General features: G+C 33.2%; 2 long non-coding RNA genes across 2 annotated transcripts; one reads left to right on the top strand and one right to left on the bottom strand.

Annotated features, from left to right (window-relative positions):
* Positions 1-373: 373 nt before the first annotated feature.
* LOC138329300 (uncharacterized) lies at positions 374-4,974 on the bottom strand. Its single transcript, XR_011209444.1, has 2 exons — positions 3,784-4,974; positions 374-1,445 (listed from the first exon to the last, which is right to left on the bottom strand). It is a non-coding gene; the product is annotated as an uncharacterized lncRNA (long non-coding RNA).
* Positions 4,975-14,804: 9,830 nt separating this feature from the next.
* Positions 14,805-20,517, top strand: LOC138328770 (uncharacterized). Its single transcript, XR_011209353.1, has 3 exons — positions 14,805-15,020; positions 15,446-15,514; positions 19,643-20,517. It is a non-coding gene; the product is annotated as an uncharacterized lncRNA (long non-coding RNA).
* Positions 20,518-24,164: the final 3,647 nt, after the last annotated feature.

The following is a 24,164-nucleotide window of genomic DNA, read 5'->3' as shown; positions in this document are numbered from 1 at the left end:
TGTGCGTTTCAATGTAGCGAATTCCCTACGTCGTCTGAAATATTGAGATGCAAAAAAAAAATATTGTCTTTCAATGTAGCGAATTGGCTACATCGTACTAAACGCCTGAAAGGTTCATATACATAGATTTTCAATGTTGGGAATTCCCTACATCGTTTGAAAAATGGAGATGCAAAGATCCCTGGCCTCTCAATGTAGCGAATTCCCTACATCGTACAAGTTTCGAAAAATGTCCAAATTAATCATACACATGTATATTTATTCCTCGAAAGTAGTGATCTGTCTCTCTCAAGGTAGGGACTATTCTATATTATATAAATGTTAACGTATGCGATATATATATAAAAAATATACATAACGCAAGCACAGTGTCTACTGTACATTTAATATTTTTATTCAGTTAGGAGACATTCAGTTTTTATTCTAGTGGCGGATAAAAGCAAAGTGGTTGCGTTACTTTACCGACCGCTGACTTTATTGCTAGTCTATATTATTCAACTACATTTGTCCGAACCATAATTGTGAGAACGGATACGAACACTAACTAATAGATGTATATGTTTCCACCTGAATCTGTCTAATTAGGAACCCGACATAAATATTTCGGAACGGAACGGTACTTTAATATACACATACATGTATGTATTGATATGTTCTGGCTGATTTTATCGGCATGACAATTTGGTAGAAAACATTTACAGGTATAATCCCAATGGTATCGGTAATGTTTAACTGAAATTCACTTGGCCAGGCACACACTCCCAATGGGGCACATTGACAGGGGTTTTAGAAACAAAATATATACCTAACTTTGTTGTTGTATATTGGTAACTAGTTATCATATTTGAACACAAAGAGCTATATTGCATACCTGCACACGAAGGAAGCAAAACTCATTTCACAATAAGTCTTATTACATTGCTTGTATCTGTATGCGTAGTCTTATTAAAAGGTAACGGCTTTATCAAATGCTTTCATCTACTAACATTGTTTTATAATGTTAAGGTATCTACACATATTTAATTGGAAATTATTTTTGTCAACAAAATCATGTTTAGATATATAGAATATATGGAGATTAGCAAAGTATATGTGTTCAGAAAAGTAAGCATAAAATCGCAATGTTTTGTTTTGTTGGAACCCCCTTTACTCGAAGTTGAAATTTGATTTTGTTTAAACTAAAACATCATGATCAGCTGTTGTTTTTTTCTAGTAGTAGAAACGGAATGAGAATTGTTTTTTTTTGTTTTGTGTTTCACAATAAGAGTTTTACTGTCTTCCGAAAAGTTCAATGGCACGATACAAATATTGTATTTCTAATCAAAATTATATGAGTCTCTTTTCCAAACATTCTCTTCAAGGTTTTTCATTACTCTTCCCTCAGCTTTTGTTTTCTTTGGTGACCAAGTTTGTTGTTATCGAGTTGTATTCCACAATAATGATCTCTGAAAGATAAAAAGATAGATTATCCTATATTTCATACAGAACTGGACTAAATGCGTTTATAATATTTACTAAATAAAAAACCCAAAGGAAACTTTGCCTAGGTCATTTGCAAATATATTTGCTTCTCATGATAGATCTGTCCAATGATGTGAAACATTAGTTCAACCGGGTTATCTGACCGCAACCATCCTGGCCGGTTTATGATAATTATATCTTATACAGCTGTATTGCTCGTTCTAATGAAATACACATATATATACGGTGTGTCCCAAAAGACATGTCCCGTCTTAAACAGACAATAACAAACTTTTGCAATACGAAACCTTTATTTTTAATGCAAAATGTTTTTGAGAGCATGAGTATCCTAATTTAACTTATTGTATGTGTGATAACGTCATAATGGAAATTATGGCGTCATCGATATTGTCACGATCCAATGACCTTCCATCAACATGAAGATTCAGGCTGAAATTATTGAAGTCTACTATGCGACCGAGAAAAAGATATTTTGCCAGGTTGTTATATATCGCTATACAAAGCAGGTTATTACCGTTCTTATATGTATGATATAAACATCAAATCCTCCTTCTATTGAAACACCTATTTTTTATTATCATTATCATTATTTTATTTTCTCCGTATTGGAACCGAATAATAAAATAATGTTCCATTTCAATTCTATGGCTCAAAATCATCACTATTCTGATTGTTGTACTGGCAAAATTTAATGACAATCAAAGACATCATTTCTGAAAAATTTAGATTTTTGTCTCCCAGATTTATGTTTAAGACATTTTTGGTATTTAGCTCTGTACCTCTGTACACATAAACTTAGTGGAACACAGCTGCTTGCAATGTTTGTTTCATTTTATTGTGATAAGTGATACGTCAATCTGAGAACTATTGTTTTATTATAATTTCTAAAGGGGGAGTTCAAATATGTAACAATACTATTTAGATATAAACAAATGGTATTTATGTATTTTACTCTGTTTATACTCCATTTTCGTCTAAAACGAGAAAAACAAGGTCACCATTACGTAGAAACATTCAGATTATTACAACTATCAGCTTGAAATTACAAATCAATTTCAGAGTTCCCAAAATTTATAATACTTCGATTACCGTTTTCTAATTCTTACGCAGATTAACAGTTACCCTAAGCGCATGGCAGCAAATACAGTACTGAATAGATCACGAATTTTGTCCATTTTCAAAATATTATTTATTTTGAATAGCTTTTATGTCAGATATTTTTGGATATAATCTAAGATGTGCAAAATGAGTCAGTTGTTGGTTACAGATGTACGTCTAACACAATGAATTATGACTTCTTTACGATACAAAAACATTCTCTTAAAACAACACGTACATTGTAAAGAACGACATATGTATCTTTAACAAGTACTTATTGATATATTTGGTCGTATATGAGCTGTGGCCTGCAGTGATAATGATAGATCTCGGTACCAGCGAACCATATCAATAATATTAATAGCAAATTTATTTAAACTTGATACCTCATTGAGCCAATAGCTCATCTCGCATGTGGTCGACAAAGGGGGTCTGGTGAGGTAGTTCATATTATATGCTTATGTATATAGTGTTATTAACAGCTTTCCTCGTGTATAACAGAAACACGATACGTTGAAATCTATAATCTATTCAGATATATTAATCTATGCAGCACTTCGCCTAGCTAAATGTACAAAAATTGAAAGCGATTAATAATTGTAAAAATACAAACATAAATATCTTTGACCTGTGAAACAATACGAATCCGTTTTTAAAGTCGAAATATACAATGGACGAGTGTACGTTTGTCGGAATAATCGATTCTATAGCGGGGATGTACATGCACTTATTTTTTGTTTTGTTTCTATCAGTCGCAATACTCTGGCTTGTACTTTTAAGGATTTGAACGGAAACGTTCTGTGAAGTACGTGCCATATTTTCTGATCTCTGATACGGTTTAACCGGTAGCGTTGCGGAGTGGAAATACATAACAAATATCAATCATGAAGTATCGACATCAATATTGAGTTACTGGTTTTCATTCTACTGCTTATACATTTGTATAGGCACATCTATTCGTAATACTGGCATTACACACAATCACATATCGAAATAGCCAAATTAAAACATGTGATAGGATTTCAAATAAACAAAAACGTCCGAGGGGTTATACTGTTTACCAGTTATCATTTTATACACCTATTTTCTGTTACATAAATGTTAAAAACATATCTAACTTAAAAACATAACAATGTTCAAATGGTATATTTAAAATGTATTGTTATAAAATCTAAAAATAATTCATCTAGAACACTGTGTTACCTTGAAAGAATCCACATCACTGTTTCTTTTCATTGTCTTAATCCTCCTTTTTTGTTTTCCACAAAGGATTAGATTCCTCTCATTTAAATCCGAATTCATTACTTGTCTTGTTTTTTCTTCACTTTTAACGAACGTAATCTGATTACGTTCGTTACTATCACTATCCTTCTTTAACACCCACCGTCGTATACATGTACGTATGTGAACGCGGTACATGTAAACCTCGTACACACATATGTAGATACACCGATGCATGCGTCCAGTGGTGTTTACTTGTTGGCCAATCACACAGGAAGATTAATAAGCACATTTTCGTAGGCTCTACAAAATGGTTGGTCAATTGTTACACAATTGCCTTTAAGTGCTATTTAATCATCTCATGTTAACCGCCAGAAAACATTCATACGTTGTCATGAATCTTTTCGACAAATTTATTTATACAGTACCCATATGCAGTTTTCTAATAAAGCTTATCTACATTTGCAATTGTATTCCTTACTACAAAATACATGTCCGACTGCTCACCGTATGCTGTTTTCTTGCACAACGTAATCAAATTCAAACTTATTGGATACAATAATTACAAATATTTCACTCAACATTCAAAAATTAATATTCGAAAAACACATACAACATTATAATATTTCATCAGCGGTCGTGTAAAATACATACACTCACAATAGAAGTCCCTATTACATGGTTGCAAATTGTCACATTCGCAATCACATATGATTTATAAGTTGTCCACAAATAGTATTTGTTAACTATACAGAAGCTACACACCTTACAACTCATATTATACAATAATAGAATATGATCCGAGATTAAGAGAGGATCGTTTTCCATCGCCTCAAATATTAACTTTGCTAATTTACGTAGATCATTTATATTATCGCAACATACATATATATAATAATGGTATTAACTTGTACATAGATTAGTTACGCCGCTGAACAAATATCTTCAGAGAAATAGTTACGATCGAGGTTTAAAATCAACAATGCGACCCGCAGCATTAAAAAAATTGATATAATCATATTTTTGTATGTGCTGTTCTATTGTACAAAAATGTGCTGTTGTGTGGCAGCTTTATAAATAGCGATGACAAGAAGCAAATGTCAAATTCATACTGACCATCTTGTTTTCTCATCAAACCCATATTTTAATGATTTAAATAATTTTATTGCAATAAGTTTTTCAACTTCTCTCCATATGCATATTGCATATGCAGCGACGGCATGCAATTGGTTTTGACAAAACTCCACTTTTACGATTTCTGAGAAATGGAGATAGCACGAATTTTATTACATACGGACGGCCGAACATGATAACTCATTACCGTAACCCATAATCTGGTGATGCTGGCTAAAAATGATGTTTTTGTCAATTATCAAGCAAATTTAATTAGTACACAGTAAAACATTGCTTTAACCTTACAAAACGCTAACGCATGTGATATAAATAGTTTCAGTGCCGCTAAAACTTCAGTCGGAGTTTCGGCTATAAAACGTATCTTGCAACGCGTCCGTGTATATTGTTATAAATTAGGATCTTGTTTGTATTGTTCAGCAACCAGCTGCCTTTAACGAGAACTTAGATTATTGGCATGACCTTAGAGATAGGGGGAGGGAAGGAGAAAAGAAAGCAGTACCTAGTCAGCACCCTCGAGCGCACTACCATAAATCTGCAAGGACATAAGAACAAATTCCCAGGTCGCCTTGCAGATGTTCAGTGCGGATGTGAAAGACCGCTATCACTTCTCATCCCATTAGCTACACAATTCTAATCCTTTTGATGGCACTACCATAACATATTTGAAATGTGTGGGGCACCGCGAGGTTGGGGTGATGTATATGTGGTCGGTCGTGGTCAGTAACATCTCGGCGATGCGCAAGTACACACAATTTAACTGGGCTTCATATATCGCATACATGTAATTATTGAAATGTTTAACAATTAAGATTAAAGTACAAAGTTCCAACATATTGTCACAAATATTCAAACAAAGTTAAATGGAAAGAGAGTTCAAATTGTTCTCATAAGTGTTGAACATAGATATTAGTTCATTTATTCATAATTTATCATCATTCTTACAAAGAGGCTCGAGTTCACAATCCCTGTTTCTAGTAATATATAATTATATATTTATTTTATTATTATAAAGGTATTTACTACTAATATGACATATATACATTTGTATGTTGTTGTACGTTATGTGTTGTCGATCCAAAGGTTTACACTTGTATTTTATGTTGATATTAATCATATGTGTAAATTGCAACTCAGGTATTCAAATCATATACATGTATTTGACGATTTGACACTGTAATCATGTCACGACATCGATCGGCCCACATCAGCACCCTGTGTCCTGTACCCTATATAATCTACAACTTTGGAAAACATTGGTAATATGAGTAGGATGATCAAATATATGTAAAACACTTCACATATAGATTTTAAATGTGTCTTTATGTCGATTATAAAAGTGTGAATGTTATGGTCAATGGTGATGCTAGAGCGTTGGAGAAAATCCCCAGCATGCCATGAGTTGTGATATTTATTAGATATCGTATTAATGAACAAATGCCTGTAATAATAATTATATTTCATCATATGATTTACCATTATAATGATACCTGGATAATTCGATGATAATTCAATTAGTGATGCAGACTAATTGCTTTGAAAACATCGATACAGATAATTGTTGATGCTTATATGACATAACTGGTACTGAAATGTTTTCGGTTAATGTTTATTATTCAACGGCAGCCATCTTAAAGTTTTATCGGAAATAGTTTTTGTTGACACCATCAACTATGTTCCGACCAAGTTCCATGTGTTTACCATAAAATGCAGTATTCCACTTAATATTGTCGTTAGCTGTTAACTGTATTTCATAGATTCCGATATTTTGTTGGTTTGTTTGATCAATTAACGTCATATTAACAGCAAGGGTTATGTTATATTTGCGAGTGTAGCGTTTGTGAAGTGTGCGATGTGTGTTTTGAGAGACTGTGGTATATTCGTGTTGTGTAGTCTTGTATAGTGGAATTATTGCACTTTTTATAATGCTATATCGCTGATATTATGGAGCATCCTGCCAAGGACACTAGGCACCCCTCCCGGTCACATTATACTGACAACGGGAGAAACTGTCGTTCTACTTTCTGTATCCTGAGCACTAAGCAGAAACTACCACTCGGCCAGGGGACAGTTTATTTGTTTGTTTGAGTTTTACGGCCCATCGTCAACTAAGGTCATTAAGAGCGAAATTGCTAGACATGTAGAGTAGTAGTTTTAAAGATCTAAATAGAAGATAAATAATTCCTGTATCTAAAAGATTAGGATAAGACATAGGCACGTAATTTGAACTAAAACACAGATTGTAGATTTAGAATTTAATAAATGGACAATGCAATCCAAGAGTACATTAAAATTTGCATCGAATATCGGAAACAAACCAGTTCTAATGGAAGTCAGATTAGTTGGTTTTACTGTGATATGCCAGAGAAGCCCACTGAAGTGAAATGTATATGAAATGTTCAAACTCACTTGCTGTCTTCCATAACTTATTGTGGTCGGGCGTCTTGTATGCCGAACCATGGCTCGTGTCAGTGTAGTAAAGACATTTTTGTCTAAAACTACCAAAATCGTTCTTACAGTAGTGTGTTTATATTATTTGGTGCATGTTCCTGTCTAAATATAATTTTACCAACTCCTCAGTGGTTATGTATTGCATTTGATTAACGTACATGACTTTGGCTCGGGTACAGGTTCAGCGTACATGTTATATTCGCTTTTTGCACGGTGTCGATTTTGTTTGTTTGTTTGCATAATTAACGTCGTCCCATGTATGTGGTGTGTTGCGTTTTGCGAAGTGCGTGTTTTGGGAGACTGTGATATATTCATGTTGTGTCTTCTTGTATTGTGGAACCGCCGAAGACACCAAGAAACATACCCCGCCCGGTCACATTATACTGACAACGGGCAAACCAGTCGTCCCACTTCCTGTATGCTGAGCGCTAAGCAGGATCAGAAACTACCACTTTTAAAGACTTTGGTGTGTCTCTGCAAGGGGACAGAACCTAGAGCCTTCCTCACAGGGGCGAATGCTCAACTCTAGGCCGGTGTCTATGGAGGCATTAGGAAAGATAAAGTCAGTTAGGAAGAAGAGAAAAGATAAGATCCTAAATTTAGTGGCCTTTTACGATCATGCAATAGGTGCAGCAGGTACAATTCTAACGCCCTACCTGCAGGGCCAGAACGGTAGCAATCAAAATACTTAACAATGTCGTGGAATTTGTCAATATTTCTTGTTATATATTTCATAAGGAATATAGAACAACACATTTATGTAATATTTTGCTTGGTGGTTATGTATCAGAATTAGCCTCATTGAATTGTCCCTTTAAAAGGTTGTTTGGGATCAAATAGTTGCTAAAATACACGAGAAAACTCCTGCACAATATTCATGAAACGATAAAATATTGAGTTGATACGTTGATAACATGGGAAATCGTTCACATTTTTGTTAAAAACGTCGATTTCTTTGAGATACGAAAACACGACCATGCCTGATGACATGGATTAAAGTGTATATGTATGAGACAGAACCCAGGCCTACCTCACAGGGGCGAGTGCTCAACAGAAGCCCAAAAGTGATGTTCTGTCAAAGGAGACATTAGGAAGAAAACAGTGTTTAGGAAGACGAGATAAGATAAGGTCCTAAATTTAGTCGCCTTTCACGATCATGCAATGATAGGGCAATAGGTACAGTTCTAACGCCCTACCTGCAGGTCAGAGATTGCGATAACTTACAGATAATTATGGTTTTAACAAGTTATAGACATGCATATCTATAAATATCATTTTGGTGTATATGCAGCGCCCATTATGCTTTTTTGTCAATATTTTGTTATACATGTACAAATTCATAAAGACGGCGAAATGTATCAATTCTTGTCCATTTGTTGTAGTAATGTTACATGTTTAGATCCCTTCTTCCAAATGGATGGCTACGAATTACTTTTTCGTAAATTTCGGTTTGGATGTATATCCTTATCTATAGTAGACTTATTATAGTACTATTTGAATGACGAGGTACTGTGATATCGTTGAACTGCAGCAGCGCTACATCCAAACAAGTCAGTCTTCATAATTTATTCCAGTTTGTTCCTTAGTATACTTTTAATTAAGTTATATAGGCGTGGCTTTCACATCCATCTTATTTCTGTTATTAAGATGTTTTGTGTATCTCTGTAGCGGACTAGACTGTATCAATGATTGGTACAGGTGTATCCAGCTGATAGTTCAACTGGTAGACATCCAGTAACTATGTATCTAATGGTCCCAAGATCGAACCCCGGTCTTGGAACATGATTTGCAATTATTTAAATAATTATTTCCTGAATGTTTGTGGCACCTGCTCAGTAAAGAGAAATACATAGATATAATTTGGTGACAGAAGTATGTTGATGACCTTTTTTTCTTTGAAACATACAGTTTTTTTCGTATAGACTTTTACTTTGTCAAAACTTACAACCTACACAACAACTTAATTACAAGTCAATAGGAAAACTTAAGGTCAGCTATTATGCACAGTTTTATGATCACTTATTGACTTTTGATCAAAAAGGGTCAGAATGATTAATAATGATAAAACAAAATCAAAAATATTCTTCTTGGCTCTCAGAAATTAGTAGAATAAAATACTTGTCATAGATGGAATTATTTAAATGTCCTTAACCGTCCATTTAATTGCAAAATTATAGTAGTATGTATTATCACAATAAATCATAAAATGGATAAAGAACTGCAAACTTCTTACAGATAGAAAACAAAGATTGTCAGTGACTTTAATAGTGAAGTTTCAAAATGGAATGGATAGCTGTAAGCGGATAGCTGTAAGCGGGGGGGGCGTTCCCGGACCATCACTACTTGTAATTTATAAACGATCTTCCGAAAATAATAAGATCAACGACAAACCTTTTCGCTGACGACACTTAAATTTGTGAATTAGCAGGAATGCAAATATACAGGAAGATCTTAAACGATTCCACAACTAGTTGCTGAGATTTTATATTAAAGTCCTCACAATAACACATAATACACCAACCGATGACACGCCACCGCTTTGTCTATTTTATATGCGAAAACGTGGAGCTGAGATGCCTCGGTATAATTACAGCTAGTCAACTGAAATCCACAGATCACATAAATGAATCAGTTAGTAAAGCCAACCGGATAACGGGAATAATGAGGAGAACACATATACATATCTAGACGAAAAATAATTCTGTTACTTGTACAAAGCCCTTGTTAGGGTCCACCTTGAATATGGAGCAAGTATAAGTGTATTTTTCTGAAGGACTTCCCTATAATTTCTCTGTTGGGACCCACTCTTTCTGCTCCAAAGTGTCTGGGCCAAACTTTATAAAACCTCTAGTCCCCTCCTTCCAAGGATGTTTTTTTTACCAAATCTGGTTACAATCCGTGTAGAACTCTATGATTAGTAGCGATTTAAAGGAAATATTGACGGGCGGATGGACAGACGCACGCCGCGCCCTAAGGGCCGGTTGAGCTATACATAAAAACGCGAACAAGAGAATAAGAAGCCACAACCAAACAGTTGAGAAGGGAATATGTAAATTCAACTTAAGGAAATTATAAAGAAAGGGTGGTAAATCATTGGAACTCTGCCAACACTAACAATTAAAAAAAACCTTCTGATACCCGACTGAATATTTTAATCATATACTGGATCATTTTGAATTTATGCACTGTTGGAAAACATTGGATCTGGATATACATATAGGCAAGATACTGGTGATAATGTTACACTAACGTGACGTCGAGCGGCGTCAAATAAGGACTAGCTGTTGAAATAAGAATTGTCATATAAACAATCAATATAGAAACACGAAAGTAATGTATGTATCAAATCCTTATAATGTGACCTAAAACCATATGCATTGAAATGTATATATACATTTGTATATTGTGTCCGTTTCTTCGATTCGGATTAATTGATTTCTGTAATATTTCCCTTGTGTTTGAACGGAATTTCTGATATCCATGATAGGGACTAGATTCATATTGCATCTTTATTTTCCTTCCAAAATACGGCGATTATATTTTTATGGGACGATATTGGAAAAACAAAAAACGTGTAAAATGTGTATAAAAAATGCGATATCTTAGTAAAAAGTTTATGAAATACAATGTATCTCCTTTATTATTGAAAATATCTTATACATGTACAGTTTATGACATATCTTATACAATATATAAGATATCTTACAATGAAAAATAACATACATGTATATTGTATGTTTCCGTGTATAAGACATTGAATGTTTTAGCAGATACAAAATGTATATATTACATGAGATATTTTATAAGTTTTAAGCATGTTAAATATCTTGCATCTTATACACAGTTATATTATATTCAAGTGCACTCTATAAAATATTTAAGATAATTTGCTTATTTACTCGATCGACGCAACTTGGTTTGTCATAGACATCTTATAAGCTTACAAAATGGCGTGTCTCTTTCAGGAGTTAAATTGTATAGTTAAATGTCAGTTTGCAAAATCCGTCCACGCTCCGACTTCATTCAACTATTACTACCTGATACGGACTTTTTATCTCTTTAACCTTTCTTAAAAAGGAATACATGTACTGACTTTTTGTTTTCTAACAATATTTTATGGTATTTGGCAAGGAGATCCCTTGTGGCCCTAGAGCAGAAAAATGTTTATACTTTTTTATATTTCCAATTATCGCAATTGAGTGAATTAAAACAACTATATAATTTATGTTTACTAATGCTTCGAGTAACAAGCCTTGATTATTTGATCTATTTGATATAAGGGAGTTGCCCACATCATTATGTATTAGTAGCAAACAACACAGTGTTTGAGAGTGTTGACGCAACATGTAATAATTTCGACGTCATCATGTTTTTTAGGCTTTCCGAAAAAAACGCTTATTTTTTAATGTTCGTGTAAGCTTACATATACACCGTATTTAAATCAATTATACTCAGTGCCAAAGCGATACAGTATGTGTCCAAACCTTGTTCATAAGGTTTGATACACGTCTCTTAATCGTATGCTGAAAACTAGCAGTACAATGACGCGACTCCAAATTGTGCACTACATACTCAATTCATCGAGAATAACTTGAAAAGCCTTTGGAAAAAATCAACAAATTTTGCAGGAACATTCCTATTTGATTTCAAGCTGTAGTGTTTTAAACTCATGGCTTGAACAAATGTAAATTTGATTAACAATAAGGATATATATATGTGTAGAAACATATTTACTGTACGTGTAGAATTTAAATAATTACTTGTTTGGCTTTAAATACAAAATCTCAGTCTTTGGACAGGTATACAAATATCGATATACATGTAGTTTACACATTAAAAAGATTGGCAATTAAAACACTTTCGTGGAATTGCTAAATGATGCCAAAAGAATTCAGGTCCATTTTTATCGTAGAGGAAAATGAAAGTAAACCCTCTGAATTAAAATTCAATTCAATAAACCGTTCTATGTGTTATACGGTACAATATTGTACAAACAACCGCCATCCGTTGAACGCCAAGTATATTTTTCATATTTTTCAAAAAAAAAAACTTTTTTTACGTCAAGGAGAAAACACCACGTGGAAATGTCTTTGGGATTCCGAGATAGGAACGATAAAGGCCTACTGGACGCAAGCTGGAGCCGTACGTATAGGGCCACGTAGAGAACCAACGTGGGCGTGAAAGATCTAAATATCATTGTCAATCTTGTGACGGTGTAAATAAACAGTAGTTTCGTTAAGATCTTTGTCTCTTTTTCTCATAAGAAAAACATTAGTGTTAGTGTAAGTGTTTTTCTTCGCCTCTCGTAGTTTTAAGTTTTCCATATTTACCGACTTATGTTAAGTTCATATTCACAAAGTTATTGGATAATTCAGTATTGAGGTTATTTGACTGTAAATATGTATAAGAATGTCAGACAACAAGATGATTCTTCCTAGCCTATTACTTTAAGTCGTGTTTAAAGTTTGAACTAGCTTGAAAATCTCAGAACAGTTCCAATCTATTCCAATCTGTACGGGTATCGCGATGTTCGTACGTGATACATGTACGTAATCGCTGATGTTAGGCACGTGATAAAACTCGGGTATCCGATATTACCCGAATTCTTTTAAACATGACGTTGATCTGTTGCCGTTTTTAAAATGCATGATATTTCTTCCCTCTATCAGAATGGTATGCGGTGCTTTTGGTGGATCTGAAGCATCGTGTATAGCCTATAGCATCCATATTCACACATTGTATATTTTATATAACGGTTTGTGAAAATTACATGAAATATAACTAGAAGTTTTGGTATACTGTTACAAAGGCATTTCAGTGATCAAAGATGATCGCAACATCGGCAACTCTAGTAGCCATTTCATTAATTGATCAAAACTCGTTGGAATAGGGACTCCAAACTCATTATTTTTCTTTGGAGTATGTTTTGATTTTTGTTTTACTTTCATTAAAGTTTGATTCTGGACACGTATGATGATCATTACACGCCAATACGCATGTAATATATAAATAAGTTATTATGTATATTGCACGTACTGGAAATTGTGATTTGAGATGACACTAATTTGTTTTTGTCGATTACACACACATCCGTGGGCCATCGTTCACGATCGGATGCCGATATAGTCAGGAACAGACAAATATCCGTCCTGAGATCAGAAAATGGATTTGTACTCACCCTCCATCGTACGAGAAATTCAGATTCCAAATCCTGACTGTGTTTTACTAAAGGTCATAAATATACATGTAGATACAAGTTACGTCTAAAACGAGTTTCACAAAAAGTCGTAACTTCATAACGTTCAGTGCTATATATACACACATGTACTTTGAAGTACAGGTGAAATTAAAAGTAACCTACTTCACAATGATTTGAATACCATGCATGTTTTCGTCCTTAGAGAACCAAGACTTTTCTGATGAGCAATCGATATTTAAAGACTTAACTCGGTCACATATTTGAATTTAACGCAAAGAGCGTGGGAGGTTTGTGTTGTTGTTGAAAACAACAGAACCTTTTTCATCAAATTATTAAATCCGCAAGTCATTAGTTCAAACAATATACACTTTGATATACAAATAGTAGATTGAAAGTCCGTGGTACAGAACGCGAATTTCTCCTGGATGCATTTTACATGAATCAACTCAGGTTTGGTCAACGTCAAAATCATTTCGCCATAAAGAAATATTTGTTTGGTATGTAAATCCTGTCTTTTTATTTTCTCTGTTTCAGCTTTAAAATTTAATTACAATACCCGAGGGTAACACTTTTAGTACACATCGTAGTCATTAATTCTTTGCCATGCAACGCTCGAAAGTAAAATATATGTACTATACAATAACATATTTACATGTTTTTGACGTAACGGCGTGCTAATCACCTATATAGCTAAGCCTAGATATAATGGATGACAACCACTAATAAAATGGGCAAAGCTATGTGATATTTTTCGTTTTTTAATACTATGTTAAAGGCCCACTATCTTTCCGAAATAAAAAATAAGATTTCTTTAAAACAATACTAACATAAGAAAAATATATATCGATGGCCTAAATTTGAGGTTACAACATCAAATAAAAGCAAGATTTCCTGCGTAATCTATGTTACTTAGCAGTGCAGATTCATTTCGCTGTTTTGCTGTCTGACGCAGTGATGTTAAACTAACGCGCAGTGATATTAGGACGGCGCGGGAAACATAATAAGACACGCCTTATGAAATATATCAAATTATATTAAAAACAATATTAATTTTAATCAAATTATTTTGAAGGTGATAATAAGCATGGTATTAACGGTTAGCTAATAACTATTGCGACTCTACAGTACAAACTTATAACAATTTAGTTTTACATTCCCATTTTATTCCCAAATTAAATGCCGTTTCAGAAAGATAGAACGAGAACACATTCAATTTGTGGTGTATACATGTAACTTTCCACATCAACGCGTCGAGTCAAGACAAGAGATCGGGTTTCGATGACCAATACATGTACAGTAAACACATGGTATGGTAAACCCCAATTCTGGACCGCGTGGCTTTAGATTGGATTCAGTATGGTGTATTAAGAAGGGCTGGCCGTTTTTAAATTTGGAGGGAAAATAGGAATGTTCAACTAAAAACAATACTACATATCAGGTACGTGTATCCAATGGTAAAATTACTAAATAGCTGCAATTTAATCATCTTTACAAAGATTACTTTTTATATTGTTCCACTTCCTCCTGGTAAAATATAGCAAAATCATCAAATCCACGAAATCATTTTATTTATTTCAAAGACTTTGGCTAGTTTTCAAAAACATCATTTACTAATCACCTTTTAATCTTGATCGTGTGTTGTTATATATTGAAATAAATTACTAAGCAGTCAATATTACACACCATAATCATCCCGTATAGTACTCCCGTAAAATAATTATTAAATCAAAATGTATTTTTCTTTCAAATTTAATATACACTGTAGGAAATAGTTGATTGTATGTATTATTCAACAAGACTTTCTCTAAAACCAATTGACGTAAGTGGTGTGTTGTATGACTCAATAGATTCTTTGTTTCGAAGGTAACCGAACAAGGATACCAGGTATCACAAATGTGGCAGTAATCATGAACAACTGACAAGAATAGATTGGTAAGTGTATCATTTAAAAGTATTATATATTTAAAGCCACACTATACGAATCTATAAATAACAAGTCAAGTTAGATTCGACTCCGATATTGTTAGTATTTGTAGATGTAGTTTAGTTAAAATTAAGTTATAAGAGATATATTTAAAATGATTTCTCTATAACTTTGGTACAACAATTGTTGAAAATCGATACTTGTAAACATGCCTTCATGTTAAACTGGATACCATGGATGTTACGATTATTGCCAAACGGAAAGTTCATGACCCGTCTTTGGAAGGTTCGGACAGACGTTACATATAGTTACGGTAGTCTTATGACATTATCGGCAACGACGTTATAATGTCGGCTAACTTCGACTTGTTTGATCAATGGGACCCACCTAGCGATGTTCAATATTTGATTTTTATTAAAAGTTTCCGAATCATTATCGCTCATCCTGACTTCGTTTAGTCCTGTATTTGCATGATTTACAACAGCATTTTTTTCAACATTCTTCGAAATCATGAAAAAATAAGACAGACACGGATATTGGGACTTTAAAAAACTCTTCCTAAAATCAAAAATATTCCTAACAAAAATATCTTTAAACTTTATGTTATTGATCCAATTTTCTCACCAGAATTTAAATACTAGATTGTATTAATGTTGTGTTGTTGTTAACAGGCCTACAATAATGATGTAATACAGATGTAATGATATCTCGATCACCTCATACATGTATATAACATCACAAATAAACAGATATGTAACGTTATAATTAGTGGCAGTTCACGTTAACGACTAGCGGGGGAAAACGCTATAATCTGATATACACATAACATTAAATTAATGACTAAGGATAAGTTTATGATGCCCATGGATACATTATAAAGGACCCCCAGACCGGCGAAACCTTCGAGTGGCCGTACATTAGTTAAGCGGCAATAATATATAATACCTCTGAGATTAGGGGGTCATAAACCTAAACACTGTCATAGACAGACACAGCTAGCTCGTTCAGTCGGCGACTGGGCACCGCCTTCATGTCCCACAAGAAAGCATTGCCAAACACGTACACGTATAAATCTACATGCTTTCGTTGAAAGTTACGTTTTCGTGTGTGCCATAAGAAATACCTAATCTAGATGAGTTGTTTTTCTTCCAAATATCAAGATAGCTATTATTTTATTAAAATGTCACATGCAAAGACACAATTTAATATACAATAAAAAAAAATACAAAAACTTGTAACAGCGGTTATCGATGATATGCCAACATATTAACAATCATAAATATTATAAGATTGATCAATTATCGCTGGTGTTATTTTCTTTATTTAGCCCATGTTTACATCAGCGACGGTATGAACAGGCCGGGGTATACATAATCTATAAATTTAAATGCAATATCAAGTGATAGAAAAACAAATTGAAGAAATAAAAACGTATTTATATGTTAAAAAACTTCATCTACGTCCTTGCTTTCATCAAAAGTTGAAATACCTTTTAAATTTTTAATTTTCAAAGATAGATGGATTTCATATCGTTAGTTTTTGATGATATTCTAATAAATCGACTTTAATATTTAAAGTCAGATGAGCAGCGAACCTTTACATGAAGAAATGAAAACTTTTGTAAAATGCCAGCATATTATCATCTCAAAAATTGTATAAAAAATGAAAGAATAGAAAAAGAGAAAAAACAGAAATAGAATTATTATGTAAAAGCCACATAAGGATATTCCAGACTGTACAGGTAAATATAGAGAATGAATTGACGACGATGTCCAGTATGTATAAACTGCCCCCAATATGACACATGCACCATCTTGTAAAATTTAACAAATGTCCGTGACCTGTACAATATCTGAGGCCACCTTTAATGAAAATACGTCGAACTCTTCATTGTTAGCAAAACCAAAGACCTATTGTAACCAAGATTTAAAGAAAACAATCTCTAAATCAGATTGTAATTCTGTCTGGCAGAAAGAAAGATGACACTTTCTATCAGTTACTGGTATCTTTATTGGGAGCGTTTGTCATATTTGAAAAAGCTTTGGGTGCGTAGCGACAGTATCTAAGGGGGCGGAGCTTATCGGCAGCTATCTGATTTACATTTATGTGTTAAATCGTTATCAGGGACTGGTCCAGTGTGTAGTCCCCTAGACTGACCAACAGTTTCTTGATAGAATATTAAAAAAAAAACACTGAAATTTGGCTTCTCTACTACATGTCTGATTCTAGAGACTGGACAAATCCGCATTGAGTTTGTAATTTGATACACCAGGATCAGTAGGAGAATTAGTCTCGTCATTAGATCCCTCATTAACACTGGCTAGCCATATTGTTATCTGATGGTATGGTGTAATAACCACTCACTAACGTTACTGACCACACTTTAGGAGTAAACTTATAGGTCACAACTAATCTATCTTATATCATAGTCGAGTCAAGTAAGTGAACATTAGCCTAACTTATAAATAATTGCGATAAAAGATGTGTTTTGGTTTTAATAATAATAGTTCTCGGTACTATATCAGGTGGGAAATATTGAAAAATCCAAAATTATGAAAAAATTGTTCATAAGATCAGGATCATAGGAAAATTCACACAAATGACAAGTTTAAAAGAGCGATGTCTGCCACATTTGTAATACTGGCGGTACAAAAATAATTGTATATGGAGTCCAATTAATTTTGCACTTTAACACAATTTCTGGAAAATCACGTATTGTTCTTTTACTTTCTATTGATTGAAAGGTAAAAATCTTTAAAATAACTACAAGACCACAGAGGGCAATTTTTGATGGGAGGGCTACAAATTGACCACACCCTAATTAATCACTAGACAGTCATTGTAATATAATAGGGGTTTGACATCCCTTATCTGGGGAGTGATTTCCAGATTTGACAGATTAGACTCATCCCCCAAATGTTTAAGCATTCTTTAACGACAACCATTAAAAACCCTGGAAACTTGCCTGATTGATTATAATCCATGTGGTGTAGCACAAACAATGTTGTCTTCGACGGGACGTAAATCGAAAATTTGTTAGCATAAATTAAGCTAAAACAATTTAATTTGTTTTTTGAAAGGGAAAGGGACAATTCATTGAAGCTGTTACATATATAACTACAAAATAAGATATGGCATAGATATAATGTTCTAACTGACAATGGAACTGGTTTGTTTCTGATATATGTGCATATTTTATTGCAATCTTATACTGAATTGTCCTTTTAAGTCAATCGTCTTCAAATAACTATCGCAGGCACCACTATATATTGATAGCTTTGTAAAACATTCTCTGGAACATGGCTACATGTAAATGTTTCATCTTATAGCGGATAGTCCACATATTGCAATAGTAACATTTAAAAGTCTCCTTGTAATTGAATCTATGAAAAGCTGATGAATTTAAAGAAAACATAATTTGATGATTGGACTACGGACATATCAATATATGTCCAAACCATATAAAAATGATATATGGACCTCTGTGATATCAAATAAAACATTTATATGTTACTTAAATAATTAATGAACTTCATTTTAATGACAAGGACAAAATATTGCACAATTAATCCTAGTTTCCTAAAGAGTGAGGTGAATTACATATATTTTAACTGTCAACTATCCAATACTTTCCCGAAATTAAGCAATGGTCATCGTATTTCACAGGTGGAGCCACCAAGATATAAGTATTCATATTATTAGCGATTAGTTACGTTGTGACTTGAAAATGTTCAATATATATATAACCGATTTTTGCAGTAGTAGTCCACGATCACACGCAATTACCAGATGCAAACTACGCCGAAAATATAATTGTCACGCACAACAGTTACATAGTAGACGGTGATTACTACATATAAACATCACTATGAATTTGGACTGTAAAATTGTTTCAAATATATTGTTGAGTATCCACTCCAACCCAGTATTAACAGCCACATCCCAGTGTAAGACATGTATTGATGATTGCAAATTTTCAAACATAATGAGTTACAAGTTATAATTCATGAGTAAATTTGAATTGCAATATATTTCCTTTTTGTTTTATTACTGTCATTTCAAAATTCGAATGACATATATCTAACTCAATTAAAAATCTATAACATTCTAATTCAAAATTTCTTATTCTTTTACAGGCAGAAGATCCTCCTATCTATATACATGTATGATGCAGGGAAACCGCTGAGCTAAAGATATGACAATGTATAGGCAATATGTCATTATGACATCTGAAGAAGGAAAATGAAGACTTCTCTCTAGTCGATAAATGATATCATCATTTTCACACACTTTTGATATGAATTTCAATGAATTTCTATTGTGTTAAATCCAAATAATATACAGAATGATTTGCATCATTAAATGGACCAGTTCTCCGTGACACACGAGTGAGTAAACGGTTGCGCTCATTTGTTTCACAACACAAGGGAATTTTTTCTTATATTACGTTTGGAGAGTTGGGAATAAAATGACGCACAACTGTCTAATTGTGTTACCTTCGCAACACAAATATTTTCTAACATTTGGTAAACAAATAACACTATAAAGAAAGTTCCAACCGGAAAAAGAACTTTGTAATAAGCTTTGTTGTCGAGTTTCAGAGTTGTATTAACAGCGTTACCCAGTATAATTGTCAAGTTTACTGATGACAAACCTAAGTACCTGGTATCTTTTATTTATAGTGACATCACAAGATGAAAATATTTTGTAATGACAACATTGAATTAATATTGTTTTATTGTCAAACAAATGTGAATGAATCTTCAGGTATATATCTCCACATGATAAACGCTTCAATGTAATGACCTTCATCTTTCATATATTATGTATGACAAATTCTTTAAGGTGATCTTAATGCAATAAGAACACCATCCACTTTACAAATAGGTAGAACACATACTTTCAATGTATAAATGTATGAAAGAGGATGATTATGAAAATGCAATAACAACAATTTTCAATTTCACTATTGGCTGAAATAGGTTATAAATAAAGAAACAAAAAAGCAAGACTTACCGCAATATCTTTCTTCTGTATCTGGCGTCTTCATGTTTATTATAAATCGTCCCCCGTTATGTGAAATTGATAAACACGGCGTTACCCTTTACGGTAAAAATGGCGTTATAAACATTACCATAATAATTAGCATTCCAGTTTTAATTTTTGCGTTTTGATTCATTTCACGTATAGTATATACCAGGATTTTTTAGACTATGTAAGATACTTACTACGTTGAGAAGCCAGGTTAAATATTTCAGACGATTTAGGGAATTCCCTATATTGAAAATCCATGTATATGGCTCTTTCGGACGCTTTTAGGATATTGTACGATGTAGGGAATTCGCTACATTGAAAGGTCATGGATCTTTGCATCTCAATAATCCAGGTGATGTAGGGAATTCGCTACATTGAAACGCACGGCATATGAACCTTTCAGGCGTTTTTAGAAATTGTACGATGTAGGGAATTCGCTACATTGACAGGCCAGTAATCTTTGCTTCTGAATTTTTCAAACGATGTAGGGAATTCCCTATATTGAAAACCCATGTATATGAATCTTTTGAGATTTTCACAGAATTGTACGATGTAGGGAATTCGCTACATTGAAAAGTCATGAATCTTTGCATCTCAATATTCCAGATGATGTAGGGAATTCGCTACATTGAAACGCAAGGTATATGAACCTTTCAGGCGTTTTTAGAAATTGTACGATGTAGGGAATTCGCTACATTGTAAGGCCATGGATATTTGCATCTCAATATTCCAGATGATGTAGGGAATTTGCTACATTGAAACGCATGGTTTATGAACCTTTCGGGCGTTTTTTGAAATTCTACGATGTAGGGAATTCCCTACATTGAAGTAGAATAATAAGACATTGTAGGGAATATGCTACATGTGAAGGTAAGGAAAAGGCAAACATATAGCAATATCCTTTCCACAAAGTATCCCAATTACGAAAAAAGGAGGAAATGACTCAAAATCGCTTCTTAATGGCTTAAATGGGAAAGGTGAAATAGTTTCATCTTATTTGGAATCGCGTTCAGTGTCAAACAGCTGAGCTGGCCCTCACCAGGACCGGGGCTGACTGGGCCCGGTGCTGGCTAGGACCGTGGTGCTGTATTTCGCTTAAAACAATTTTCGCTTAAAACAATTTTCCTCAATATCTGTAAGCTGTGGCTTCCAAGGGTAAAAAATACCCTGTATACCAACAGAAACGTAAATATATAATTATATATATGTTTCTGATACCAAGACTAAACCTATCATAAACGCATTTGAAAGGTTCGCAATTATTCTTAAACGGCCCATGTATTGAGACTGTCCCAGTGAGGGATAATTTGAATCAGGAAATGTGAAAATATATAGTATTGATATTATTTGCATTAATTAATACTGACATACTTATAAAAAACAAATGTATAAAAGACCCGCTATTTTCCAAACAAAACATGTGAATTAATTAAAAAAAAATAATAATATAATTACACAAGAAAATGTATCCTCATATGCCAAATATAAGATTTCAACACATAACAAATGCAAGATTCCCGTCATAATCCATACTTTCTTTATTTTTACAAATGATATAGCTAATGAACTTGAATTATCAAATCAACAACACGTTTATTTGCTGATGACACTTCTCTTCAGAAGTAATCATCCTCATCGTCATGAAATAGAAGTAGTTTAAACAGAGATTTAGAAATATTACCGGTAAATCGATTGGCAAACACTTAATTGACTTCATTTTTTTAATACTAATTAAACTGAGGTAGTGTTTATATCATTCTGATTTAGATTTTTTTTTCTTGAAACTGTTGTTACAATTGCTCTTTGGTTGTGCTAAGAAAGAAGAGTATTTTCATTTTAAAGTGGCGTTAGATATATGTCTTTGTAAAGCGTGTCAGTTGCGATCTATTCAAGTCACGGGCATATGTTTACAGTTAATTGACACAAGCTTTGAAAAAAGAAATATTATTTTAGAGTACTTGAACATTACAAATGCGATATACCTTATCAGAATTAAATAAAAAAAAATTGAAATGTTAGAGTTGAGACTTTGTCAGCATTTTTTTAAAAGTGTTTAAAATATTTTCATAAGTTTAAAACGATTTCTTTATTTTAAAACAGTTTTGCCACAGTTTAAAAAAAAACATTTTCCCTTTTCTTTTTAGCGTTAAAAACAACAAGAACACAAAATGATGGAGTCAATTGCTAATTCATTTGAAAACATACCTTGGTATATCAGTCAGCGGGATCGTGGATGAAAATGCAAGAGAATAGAAACAACTATCGGTAACATTTAGATAAAGCTACATAATATAAAATACGTATATATTAATATACACTAAATTATTATTTTTAATATCAGGTTTACCTCGATATATTTTAGCACATGGATATAATATATGTATACAGCACATATAGTTTGTTCTAAGTATAGACGAGTTATCTATCTTTACGGGCCCCACCAGCGCCGGTCCCAGTCAGCCCCGGTCCCAGTGAGGGACAGCTCAGCTGTTTGATGCCACTCCGACAATTACTTGTGGTTACGCCAACGATATTCCTCCTCCGGATTTTCCTTCACGTGTAGAGATTTACTTGCGATGTGGCAAAATCTTCTCCTGATGATGTAGAACAAAAAGTTTAAAATATCAATGAAATTTCAAGCTACATGATCCCGTTGATAACATGGTGACAATGAAAAATTTCGTTGATTAGTTATTCTTTTCTTTTTAATATTTTACAAATAGTGTGCTTTCCTGTAGCATACTTCCCGTGTCGGTCTGTGGCTGCATTTTAGTGTTGTGGACATGTTTAAAAGCGTTGATATGTGATTTATCTTTTAAATCGTTTCATTGATTATTATTAGCTATAAAAATATATTTCTATATTCACACAAAAAGTTACTGATTTGTATTTTTGTTTTCCTTGTGTTCAGTTGCATTCAGTGTGTATTTATGGGATTTGTTTATTTTTGTGATAAGTAAGAGAGTTAAGACGCCCTGTAAGTAATCACTGGGAAGACATACATTTGTACCTGGTATTGAATGGTGAAATTGTAGGACATGGATTTCCCTTTAGAGGAAATATGATCGCATAAAATTCAGGGAAGTACTACAGTCGAATCTGTCTTAAGCGACCACTCAAGGGAAATTGAAAAGTGGTCTCTTAATAGAGAGTGGTCTCTTAATAGAGAGTGGTCTCTTAATAGAGTAGCTCAGGTTTAGAAGGATATATAATAACATATTGTGGTTTTATGATATAAAATATGAGTTGATATTCACCCTTCATGAGTGAAGTAAAATGCAGTGTATTAATATCATTTATAAAATATTATTAAATAAATAAAAGGAAAAATTAATTTAAACAAATCTCAAAAAAATCATTTCAGTTATTTATTCATATAATAATGTGGTTCTCAGTGAGTTTTATAGCAAACAATTTATTTTGTGTGGTAGGTGATATTAAGATCGTATTTAATTTATTGTAAATATTTATGTTCCATTTATTTCTATTATTTTGTATCATTTTTTGTTAATTTAATTGTTCCTGGTAATGAAAATAATGGGTTTTTTCATATCATGCTACAAAACAAATGGAAACTTGTATGATTATCACGATTTGTTTTTAAATTATAAAATTCGGTTTTTT

Source organism: Argopecten irradians, chromosome 8 (assembly GCF_041381155.1).
Source record: "Argopecten irradians isolate NY chromosome 8, Ai_NY, whole genome shotgun sequence".
NCBI lineage: Eukaryota > Metazoa > Mollusca > Bivalvia > Pectinida > Pectinidae > Argopecten > Argopecten irradians.
This window is presented reverse-complemented; position numbering and strand designations above follow the sequence as displayed.